Genomic DNA, 12,674 nt, shown 5'->3' on the forward strand with positions numbered 1-12,674 from the left:
TATGGGTACTTTTCATTAGCTGGTATCATGCCCTAATTATAAAGTATAAAACATCACAACACAGGTCATTAGATTTTTGTGGCGCCCTCTACGGAGGCGCGCCACAATATAGGCATGGACTTTGTGAAAAGCTTCTAATTTCACTCTTGCTAGATTGACTTCGCAATTGTTTTGCTAAAATTATGCCCAGCTCAGAAATAAAACCACAATTTGCTTGGATTTTATTTTATTATTGTTTTCTGATATGCACGGGATGAAATGGTGAGCGTATATTCTTTGTTTAAAATACAAAATTAGGATTTATAAAAACACCAAATAAATCCTGACCTTTGTATGCGTTCAACCAGTTTACCGTGTGCCTTAGAACCCGATAGGCGGTGACATTTGACCATACACTAGGATCCACAACATGCTCATCTATCATGGGAACAGTTCTTAAACCCTAATACATTTGTACATTCATCCTTGGAAGATTTGGGTAAACAAACTCTACTCTGCAACTTGAGGTCAAATTTTGCACTATGATTATGTAATTGAGGTTATTGGACTATGCCATTGGGATGAGACTCTTGTGGTCATGATAGTACCTAGTAATGTTTGCTTAATTAGATGTTATCTTAATTAGAGCTCTAGTAGGCCAAACGTTATTATTTGCATGGTATAATTGACTTGGAACGTTTGTTTGCTAGGAGATGTCAGAGTCAGGATGTAGGTATCATTATGCCTCAAATCTCGAATTATTGTAAGATTAGTGCAGAGTAGGTTAGATATGAAAATGGAAAGTTACAACAAATGACTATACACCTGATTTGTGAACTGTGTCTTTTTGAAAGACTCTTCCTGTTTATCCTTCATCTCTATTTGATTTTCAGTGTTTTAGCAAGTAGATGATGTATATGTATCACAGACGTTATACATTTATAAAAACTTAACGTTTTCTATTGGTCAACATAGGCGTAGATCCCGGGTGGTTTGCCAGGGGAGCTTACTTATTTGTGTCTTCTATACTATTCATCATATACCCCTGCATAACGAAATTTAACAATATTCAATATCCAAAGCAAGATCCTCACTATAATAGGTCCCAAAAACAGAATTTTTCCCCACCCCACATAATCGCAAATTGACACAAAAGCTTCATTCCCATTTATTTCATCCAAAACGGTCCTGTCATACATCTTCCCCAATCAAACACATTTCTCTTGCATTTGATCATTTCCTACTCTTCCCTAAAAAAATCATTATAATACCAAATCTACACATCATGGAATTCACCATATCACGTCCAAGCACTGTTCATCATATACCCCTGCATAACGAAATTCAACAATATTCAATATCCAAAGCAATATCCTCACTACAATAGGTCCCCAAAACAGAAATCCCCCACCCCACATAATCGCAAATTGACACGAAAGCTTCATTCCCATTTATTTCATCCAAAACGGTCCTGTCATACACCTTCCCCAATCAAACACATTTCTCTTGCATTTGCTCATCTTCTACTCTTCCCTAGAAAAATCATTATAATACCAAATCTACACACCATGGAATTCACCATATCACGTCCAAGTTCACATTGGGCGCCACATTCCTTTTTAAAGGAATTTTTATTCCAACAGGTCTTTGAGACTATGTCGCCAATATTGTTCACAGATACGTTACCATATTTCTAATGGATAACAATCTGTGAAGATAAATCAGTCTGAATGTTCTCATATGTAATGGATCAAGCAGGCTCCATAGTTATATTATATAATTATGTGGTACATAACACAATGGTTTCAATGTAAAAGATAATCAGGTCTATTAATGGCAAAAAGTCCTGAGTTACGTTCATGTCGTCACAGATACGTTCCCTAAATTTTACTCCGCTCGGAAAAAACGCTGTGACAAATAAAGCCAAATACCATACCAGACTTTAGTACATTGGGTAATGACTGATCAAGCACCCATAGTGGGTAGGAGAACATGAAAACTAATATGAGATACTGTATTAGGATCACATATTAAGTATCATGTGAGAGTATACTCTTGTACTCCAGAAGACAGGATCACATATTAAATGTGCGACACTATGGAATATAAAAAGCAGGATATGGGTATGTTAAAAATTGAAATGAGGTATGGGGCTGGCTGGGGGTGGCTCCGGGGCGTTATCTCAAGGACAATATTGTTCAAGGTTGCGCCGCAGGCTTACAAAGAGACAATATTGTTCAAGGTTGCGCCGCAGGCTTACAAAGAAACAATAGCAATCAAGCTTAAACTTTAAATTAGCACCCGATAGAGGGCAGGGCCTGAAGAATGAGGGAAATTATGGGGTAAATATTTAACGGAATAAACTGCATAATCATATTATTTAGATTTATTCCGTTAAAAATCTTATTTTAACTTATCAAATTACTAGTTTTTATATTCTATGGTGTCAAATATTTAATATGTGATCCTGTCTTCTGGAGTACAAGAGTATACTCTCACATGATACTTAATATGTGATCCTAATACAGTATCTCATATTAGTTTTCATGTTCTCCTACCCACTATGGGTGGATCAAGTATGGGTATTAAGTCGGTCAGTTTTACCGCAGATACGTTATTCCCAATACGTACAAGAAATATTCTTCAAAAATGAAGTATTGTTGAAAAATCACCCATGCATTGTTTTGTGTTCTGAAGCTGTTAAAGTTTACGATTCTGAATGATTTTCATGAATTATTCGTGGTTGGCATTTTGTCATTCCAAACTTGAACACTTTATCGGAGAATGGGCCAGAGTGTTTTGCCGTGTTATCATTAATGCATTAGGGTTTGTCTATCGCCCTCTAGAGGGTCTTGGCTAATGAGATAAAATGATGGCTAATGAGATAAAATAAATGATCTAATTTTGAGATAGCTCATTTTACCACATTAAATACACGAGAAGTGACAAAAGTGTTCTGCTATCTTCAAAACGAAGTACGGTGTTTTGGACGATGTTATTTATCTCATTTACGGATTTATCTCAAAATATCCAAATTTCAAGTTATTAATAATAATAAATCATTTTACTAAATCAGAGCAGCTACATGTATGTCTATCTTATCCCCATTTTTTTAAAACTTGGTCCTATATACAGGGTGTCCCAGAAAAAATTACCGAGTGAATAAAATTGAATGTAAGTCGAGAAATAGACATCAGAATCAAACAATTTAAAATGTAACGCATAGCCTGTTTTATTGTGCATCACATACGAAAATGTTATTTGATTCAGTTGACTGGTTGCGAAGATATTAACGATTACATAATGCGCCCATCAATGCAGTTCATTCCAAGTTTGATCAACAGGCACCTTTATCATACTCGCTCACCGCTTCCTAAAGTTCACATTATACGTTTTATAATTCGACGGTGTTGTGCTATTCATGCTTTCACTGCTTTGTCCGAGAAAACATTGATTTCTGCAATTGGTAGCTTTCCAACTTTAATTCTTTAGGTTGTGCAAATATGTTATATTTTAACTTTCCAAAGAACATTTGAGCCTCGAATTATAATAGTGCTTACAGCTTCACGTGTAATTTTTGATACATTAATGTTGAAGTTTTAAACTTTGCATTACAATTTCTTGGAAATATTCCAAAACATTAACGTGTGTGAGAAAGATTTTTAACCAGCTGGAATTCTGTATGCAATAATTCTTTATGCAACATTTATATCAACATTAACGAAAAAAGATATTTACAAGTACTGAGCATCATCTTACATGCAAGCTTTCATTAATATCGTGCAGATTTTCAAATTTGAACACAACCTAATTAAATGTTTTGCAAGAAAGATTATTTTAAAAAGAACGAAAAGGATTTCACCGAACAAAATATGAAGCCGATTGACAGTTAACCACTAGTGCGCATTGTGTTGAATGATCTTTCTTTCAAACTTGGAATGAAGTGAATTGACGCATGCGTTATGTAAACGCTCATTTCTTCGCAATCAGTCAACCGATTCCAGTAAATTTAGCATATAAGATGCAGACTAAGATGGGCTACACGCTGGCTTAAAGATTTTTAGATTCTGATATCTATTTCTCGACTTACGTCCAAATTCATTTGCCCGGTAATTTTTTCTGGGACACCCTGTATTTAGGAAAGTAAATTGTTATAAAGACGTCCGCATATATTTATTTTCGATTTTGTGTTTTTTCACAGTGTTCTCGGAAAGTGTTGCGTGACCATGATTGCAGTGAATTGATAAAGTGAATATTTTTTGCATTTTTCTCAAAAAATAATAACACACTGGTAACAAAAGTTATGTATGTTATAGGGGCACGGAATCCAGTTACTACACTGGAATTTCAGTAACTCAAGACTAGCGGTACGTTATTTATGATAAGAAAAGAGGTACCGCTATAATGTACCTCATTTGTAGTAATTTTTTGAGAAAAATGCAAAATTAGTCACAAAATTTATCAGGAGTGCAGTACCACCTTAAAGGTACAATACTTGAGTGGTTTGAATCCTATCTTGGCAATAGAGCTCAAGCTGTTTACATTAATGATTAACACTATCTGATTTTAGAAACATTAATATTGGCATTCCTCAAGGCTCTATTTTAGGCCCGTTTCTTTTTGAAATATGTGTAAATAGTCTTTCTAATAGTGTTGACTGTAAATGTACTATGTATGCTGATGTCACCACATTACTATGTACTGCTGATGACTCTTTTATACACTTCAAGCACAGCTTCAATGTAATTTATCTTAAATTGTTGACTGGTTCAAGAAAAATAATCTTACACTAGATATATTGCAGCCTCATAAGGCTACGAAGTTGAAGTGACTTCTGATGACCTTGAAAAGATTTGGAACACAATTGCCTCTTCGCGAAAAATGTAGGCATTAAGTGTAATAACAATCCAGCTCATAAAATAATTTGACCTTTGTTGACCTCTGATGACCTTGAAATGACCTTCATGTTGTTTTAAATCATATCAATATTACTTATTCTAATTTAGATTTAAATTAGACTTTGGAATTTTGGAATTTTACCCCTTTTGACCTTTGGTTGACCTCTGGTGACCTTGAAATGACCTCCATCATATTTTGAATCATATCGTGATCACATACTAATTTTCATTCGAATTGGACAAGTTTTAGAATTTTACCCCTTTTGACCCCAAAACAGACCCCTCCCCATGTTCAAGCCAAATCTGATTATAACCCTGCATGCACCCAATGCTATAATCATGTTGGCATTATGCTGATGCTCATAGCACTTAACATGCAGCAAATTATGTGGTTTAAGGTGATTTTCAGTAATCAACCATATTTGACCCCTGCATGACCTTGAACTCAGAATCCGTGTTTACCCTATATACACCAGCTAATGTCAGTGCATATGTTTGAATCTCATCTCTGTACCATGTAATCTGTAGGAAAAGAAGCATTTTGAAGTTATTTGGTTATGTGCCGGAAATTCCCCCTTAATGACCTTTGACCCCAAATCTGTGTTTACCCCGTAGACCCCAACCTATAGCCGATGCCGATGACCAAGTTTCATTACTTTACCATGTAATCTGTAGAAGAAGCATTCGCATTTTTTGGCCAAAACTACTCATGCGTGACGTTTGACCCCAAATGGGTCATGTCAAATGTAAAGGCTGGGGTAGTAGAGATTTTGCCCAAGTTTGATAAAAAATTGGATGGTTTGAATCCAATACTACAAATTAATTGGTCGAGCTATGAGTTTTAAAATATTGGACGAGACGTTGTCGAGTCCAATATTTTAAAACTCATATCGAGACCAATTAATTTGTAGTATTGGGTGAAAAAAAACCATCCAATTTTATCATTATTATGTTTTCAGAATCTTACATTTAAACTTTTTTTTTCTATTGAGTCAAAATCAAAGTAAAAAAATTAAAAAAAAATTAAAAAATTAATTTGCCCGATTTCCAGAAATTTCCGTAACATTTTAAAGACTTGTGACATCCAGGGGTTCATACACCAACATTTGCGACGCTTCGTAGCTCTTCATAACTTCCTAAGTCTAAGATTAAAAATCGATCGTAACTTTCAATGCATTGACATTTTTTGTCACACAGTCATAAATTAAGTACCGGTAAAATTATTTTATCGATTGTCTGCCTACTGAACTAAGACCATTTGTAAAGTTACGACTATGGTATTCGCAGAGTCAGATGGACCCCGGATATAAAACAAACTAAAGTGCAGACTTCAACATGTTCAATTTCACGCAAAACGGTTCCTCAATAATAATTTGGACCAACCATATCACATGAAAATGTTGTAAGCTTACATTTTATTTTCCATTTTGATCCAAAACCCTAACGTGTTTGTGCTAATCTCACACCCTGTCATGCCTGTCGAGTGTTCTAGTAGTCATGGTAGTTCGAAAAAATATATTAACAGGTAGAAATTCTCAGGTTTTGTCAGGAAAATGGGTAAATTTGGTTCATTTTCTAACCCGAAAAACGGCGAGGGTGCCGAATTCGGAAGCTGTTCACATTGAGATTTAGGGCTGGTTTCACAACTTACTTTACTATATTGTCACAGAAATTTCACTTAACTACTCTTGTTTATCTTTTTAAACAAGTAAAAAATGCCACAGTGCATTTTGGTGAATGGAATCCTTGGTCAATTCTCTGGTCGCTAAGAGAGCGCGCTGGCTGGCCGACGGCTAAATTTTTTAAAATTATTTTCAATCACATAATTTGCACACGGTACCAAGGATGATATGATAGTCTCATTTATGCAATTTATGGTCCCCAGGCGAGTGGTCCTTAAGCTAAACGTACACTGGCGGGAATTTAAAATTTAAAATGTTCACGCAAAATATTTGGGTATGAGCATATGAAAAACAGCCCCGGTTTTAAATAAATAGCGTCCAAGTGTGTGAAAAAATCGGGCTCTTCAGCTCTGTACAAAGTAATAGGGACTAAGATTCTGAAAACATAATAATGGTTATAATCGGTCAAATAATAAAGGAGCTAGAGCCAATTATGTCAAATGTTGACAGAAGAAACAAAAACCGCTGAAATGCAAGAGTCCAGCCGTTGCTCGGCTGGACTAATTAAAGCAATATTATAACATTTTCAAACAAAATAGATTAGCATTTCTTTGCAATAAAATGTTAGCTTTACATGTCAGATATATCCCCTTTTATTTTTGAACCGAACAACTATGGCAAAACAAAGAAAATTGGAATTTACTACCAGCGCACATGTCGCCAATTCATACCACTCCTTCGGTCATGTTGTGGTACGACCCTTTGTTGTGTATATCACCGTCCCGCACGCCGTGACGTACTGTGTGATGAACATCGTGTATGCGTTCGACTAATAATTCCATCGTAATAATAAAGCGCTGAATCAGCCTTTAATTCAAAATCACGGATTTTGACAAAACTACAGCACTTAGAGTCTTGATTTTTGCAGGGTATATTGGTTTAATAAAGTACAATTTAATCGTGTAAAAAAAGGAATTTTAAAAATTCAGTGAGGGCGTCTTCCTCAGCAAATGTTATAATATGGCTTTAAACATTCGTGGTGTTCGGCACTAGCCATGCTAGCAGGGTGTTAAAAAACTTTACATAATTATATTAGTTTATGTTACAATAATGATACTATTGAGCGTGTTGCTTGTGTTACATGTGATCCTATCATGGCTTGGTCTGACCATTATAATGCAATGTCTTCCTGTATTTCTAAGCGATGTGGCGTTATCAAACGTGTCAAACCTTATATTCCAATTTAAGATACCCTCATCATGCTTGCTCTGATGCTTGCTAATGCAACTGTTATGCCTAATTTTGATGATTGTAATACTGCTTGGTCTAACTGTTCTGTTGAGCTCTCCAACTCCCTCCAAATTCTTTCTGCTGATATCAAGAACACCAATTGATGACATGTTAAGTACTCTTCATTGGAATAAACTAAATGATAGGTGGTTCAACTATATGGCAACGCTCATCTTCAAATGCTAGAAAGGAATGGATCCTGGTTACCTTTCCTCTCAGTTCACTTGTATGCATGATATGCACTCTAAAGGAACCAGGATTCAAACTAAATTTGCTCTTTTTGAACCACCATGGAATATTAATGCAGCAAAAGAACTTTTTATTCACGTGCTGCTAAACTGATAGCAGATGTAATTTTAAGCATGTAATGTAAGAAGTCAATGAGTATTGCTCAATTTATTAAAGCAGTTGTTTTTGATAAAACCTGTGTAATATGTCTTTTCATCTGAATTTTACATGTTTTCCCATTTGTTCACAATTTCACGTACCATTTACAATTAATATTTGTATTTTCTGATTTATTATTGTATATGAGTCTTATTCACAATGTAAATGAATGGAAATGAATGTCAATCAGTGTTTGACATTGCAGAAGCTACCCTGGGTAAAGAAAGTTCAAATAAATAAATAAATAAATAAATATATATATATATATATATATATATATAAATGAAAAGCTCCTGGCAAATTCCCTAAATACATGAACTGTTCAACATGTTGAGTATAATTATAACTTTCAATAACGGAATACTGAATTTATCAGACTGATAATAAATGGCCGTTTTGCGGGTTAGCTAATGCCTGTACCCGTAGTAAAATTTTAATGAACTAGATTGGTAATTGATACCAAGATTATATTAATGAACCCGTTTTTGTTGACGATTGATACAACTTTCCTAAGTGGGACCAAGTTTAAAAAATGAAAAGACAGAGGAAATGCTTTTTGTGACAATGACAACTATTATAAATAAAAAATATGTAAATAAATAGATGAGATAAATATATGAAAATAATAATGATAATAATAAATAAATAAATAAATAAATAAATAAAGATTTGTGCAATAACACCGTCAACCACTCAGAACGTTGGTGGATTGCATAACAAATTAGGTGAAAATCAAACAAGTAACGTACTTTGTTTGATGATGTCGTTTTAACAACTGCTGTTAGGTGAAGAAATTGTATTACACAGTGGCGTAGCCAGGGGCAACTGTCCCCTGTGAGAAGTCGCCCCCCCCCCCCATGCTGGCCGCCCTGATATTAAAAGATTTTCAGGCCTCAATTTTCTATTCTTTTAATAGCGAAATTTTGACCATTTTCGTCGAAGTATTCCCCATGGAAAGTGCCCCCCCCCCCTTTCCCCTCTACTAATATGGTATTACATCAAAATTCATTACATGGGGGGGGGGGGGTATTGTTGTGCATTGTACCTGAGCTCTCGTTGAATGAGGTCATATTCAACCCGATATTCCATTCAGTAAGCATATGATATATCGAGGGCTTGGAACCAGGACTAGCTCCGTTTGTTTTCTCAATCACACATGTTACTAATTTCGGGTCAATTCTGCCCTCCGTAAGAAAATGTAAGTGACTTTGAGGTATATGCATGGTCACTTGTGTCTAACTACATGTAGCTGTTCAAGTGACCATGCATATTAGGGTGGGCCGAAAAACACCTTTTTTCTCGGATCAACTTGGAACTCTCGGAGAATTTTACTAGGGTACATACTACTATTGTGCTAAAATATCAGTAAGATCGGAGCATGTTTCGCCCAGGCAGTAGATTTTCACAAAATCCCTACTTATTCACCATTTCTTACTGTATAACTCTATATAGAGAAATCAGTAGAAACAACCTGGGAAAAGTAGGCATTGAGATGACATCATAGCCAATATTAAACAATTTTGGTAGTTTGTTTAGACCCTCCAGAACATCACCAAATAGCAAGCAGTCTCCAATTGGTTACCATTATTTTTTGCTACAAACCTGTATATAGTTGTATATTGATGATATTTGAGTTGCTAAATTAAGGGGTAGGGGTAGCATTATGGAGCATTTCCCTAGTTCAACTGAGTCAAATTTCACAATCTTGGTCTTGTTGGGTAGATATGAACTGCAAAAGTACAAACAATACATGAGATATGAATTTAGAGCAGCTCTGACGTGACCAGGGGTTAAAGGGTCATGTGACGCCTGATTTGTAGTAATTTTCAAGGCTGTGTGACCTTTTGACCTCTGGTCAAAACATGGATAACCGAAAATCATATAGCATTTATTTTTGGCAATGCTGCAGTTCATATCTGTGCAACAATACCGCATTTGGGAAATTTGACTGAGTAGAACTGGGAAATTCTCCATAATGCTACCCCTACCCCTTAAAATAGCAACTCAAATATCATTAATATTTGACTTACATGCGTGTCTTTAGCAAAAATAATGGTAACCAATTGGAGACGGCTTGCTATTTGGTGATGTTCTAGAGGGTCCAAACAAACTACCCAAAGCTTGCAAAGTGTTTAATATTGGTTAGGATGGCATCTGAATGCCTACTTTTCCCAGATTGTTTCTACTGATTTCTCTATATAGAGTTATACAGTAAGAAATAGCAAAAAAAAGTAGGGATTTTGTGAAAATCTACTGCCAAGGAAACATGCTCTGATATTACTGATATTTCAGCACAATACTAGTATGTACCCCAGTAAAATTCTCCGAGAGTTCCAAGTCGATCCGAGAAAAAAAGTGTTTTTTGGCCCACCCTAATGCATATACCCCAAAGTCACTTGCATTTATTATGGAGGGCATAATATAACCGTACATTTGTTGCCAAAATGAGTAACATGTAATTGAGAAAACAAATGGACATAGCTAGTTCTGGCTCTAACCCCTCGATATATGCCCAATACTGCTCTTTGTTTGATGGTGGGACCTGAGAGAATTAGCCTTTTCAAAATATGCCGTACACAATAGGAGGGCAGTCTCAATCTGGGTTACACCCGGCAAATTTAAAAGACTTTACCTATTTCGTGCAGCGCCATCCTATTGTGTCCGCCATATCTCGAAAAGGCAAATGGAAGAACAGAGGATACATTAAAACATCCACTGAATGAGTAACCTAGGCAAAACAAGAAATAAAACAAACAAACAAGCAAGCACACACCAAATTGTATTCTGTATGTATCATACCGCGAATTTCACAAAATCGGAATGATTTGATATCATCAGGACATTTCCGCGTATTCAGAATGCAACTTGGTGTGTCTGATGTGCTCTCTGGTCCCACAAGAAATACTGTGCAATGGTGGGTGACCGAGCCCTTAAAGTAAAGAAATACGTCCAAATGAATTCATATATACATGTACTATAATTATAATTATTTGGCATGATAAAATGTTGGGTGTGAAGAGAACAATTTATAACAATCAAGAGCCACTTCTGAAGTGTATGGATGAGAGCTTGTCACCCGGTATGTCGATATTTTATAACAATTCATGCGAAAATAATAATATTTGAACTACAATCTGGGCAACTGGACACGTTTTTGAGCGGGAAATTTTCACGTTCGATCCTGAACGCATCATCAGCCCTACTCGGATCTTCTGGCGGTAAAAGTTCATTGACCTGTGAAGCGGATGTTGTTGTATCACAGGTCACCTTCGAGTTCACAGGTTTTCGTTTGGGATTGAACGTGAAAATTTCCCACTCAAAATTTATTGAAAGTCCAGTTGCCTAGGTTGTAGTTCAAATAGGCCTAGTATTATTGTTTACTGCCTGGATGAATGATAATCTTCACAAACGAATTCATGGATTGGATGAAAGTGTTGTTTTTGGTTGATATTATGTTCAATTTAAAAGTTTGCACTTTTCAAAATTGCGATTTGTTAAACTTAATCATTATGGTATAAAAAGCACGTATAAGTCTATAATTGTAAGAGTATTGGAGCATTTTTTTAATGTTAATAACTTGCGTGCGAAACTCCGGCGATAGAGAAAATTAATAAATGGGTGTTTTACTTACCGACTTTCAAACTTTATATTACGTTTGATGAATAAAATACAAAGGTGGAAATTTCTATAGATTTGGAGTGTTTCAAGACTTCGCGCTAATAAACTTTGTTGCGTTGCTCAATTTCACGTTTTCCCTCTTCATTTGCTTTCATGTTTGGCTTTAAATGTGATACGAGAATACACCGTATTGAGTCATGAAAATATTTTCATGACGAATGTGGTATATTCTCGTACAGGGTGTTTAAACAAAGAGGCCCCTCATTGCGCCCTGTTTTTCGCCTATTTTTGAAAAGTTGATCAAATATATTTTGGTATGTGAAGAAACCTTTAATTGTTAGCTTTAATAAACCAAAAGAATTATTTCAATCGGCTCACAACTTTTGAAGATATGCCCTTTTAAATACAAGTACCCGTTTTTCACTCTGTCCACGGATAGTAAACAGAGTGGTTGGGATGGGTCATGCTGTGGAGTGGCCTGCAAGATCACCAGACCTCACACCACTTGATTTCTTCATTTGTGGCAAAATCCAAGATCTTTGCAAACGTATTACTGCTATATTCGCAAGTATCCGGCGCACAAGGTTGGTACCCAACGCAATTGATGCAATGAGGACTAGAGCTGAAACCTGTATTCGTCAAGGAGGCAACCAGGTAGAGGGCAGAACAGCACAGTAAACTCACTTCAAAAGAACAAAAGACAAACTAAACAGCCCTTTCCAGGGCTACCTTTTATTCCAAAAAGAGAAATGACTTGTGTTGTCAATAAAAAGAAAGCAAGAAACAATAAAGTAAGAAAGTGAGAAACATAATAAAACAAAAAGGCATAAAATAACCGAGAAAAACATAAGTAATTGCAAGTATAGCAAAAGAAGTCACA

This window comes from Amphiura filiformis, chromosome 16 (genome assembly GCF_039555335.1).
Source record: "Amphiura filiformis chromosome 16, Afil_fr2py, whole genome shotgun sequence".
NCBI classification, from domain to species: Eukaryota; Metazoa; Echinodermata; class Ophiuroidea; order Amphilepidida; family Amphiuridae; genus Amphiura; species Amphiura filiformis.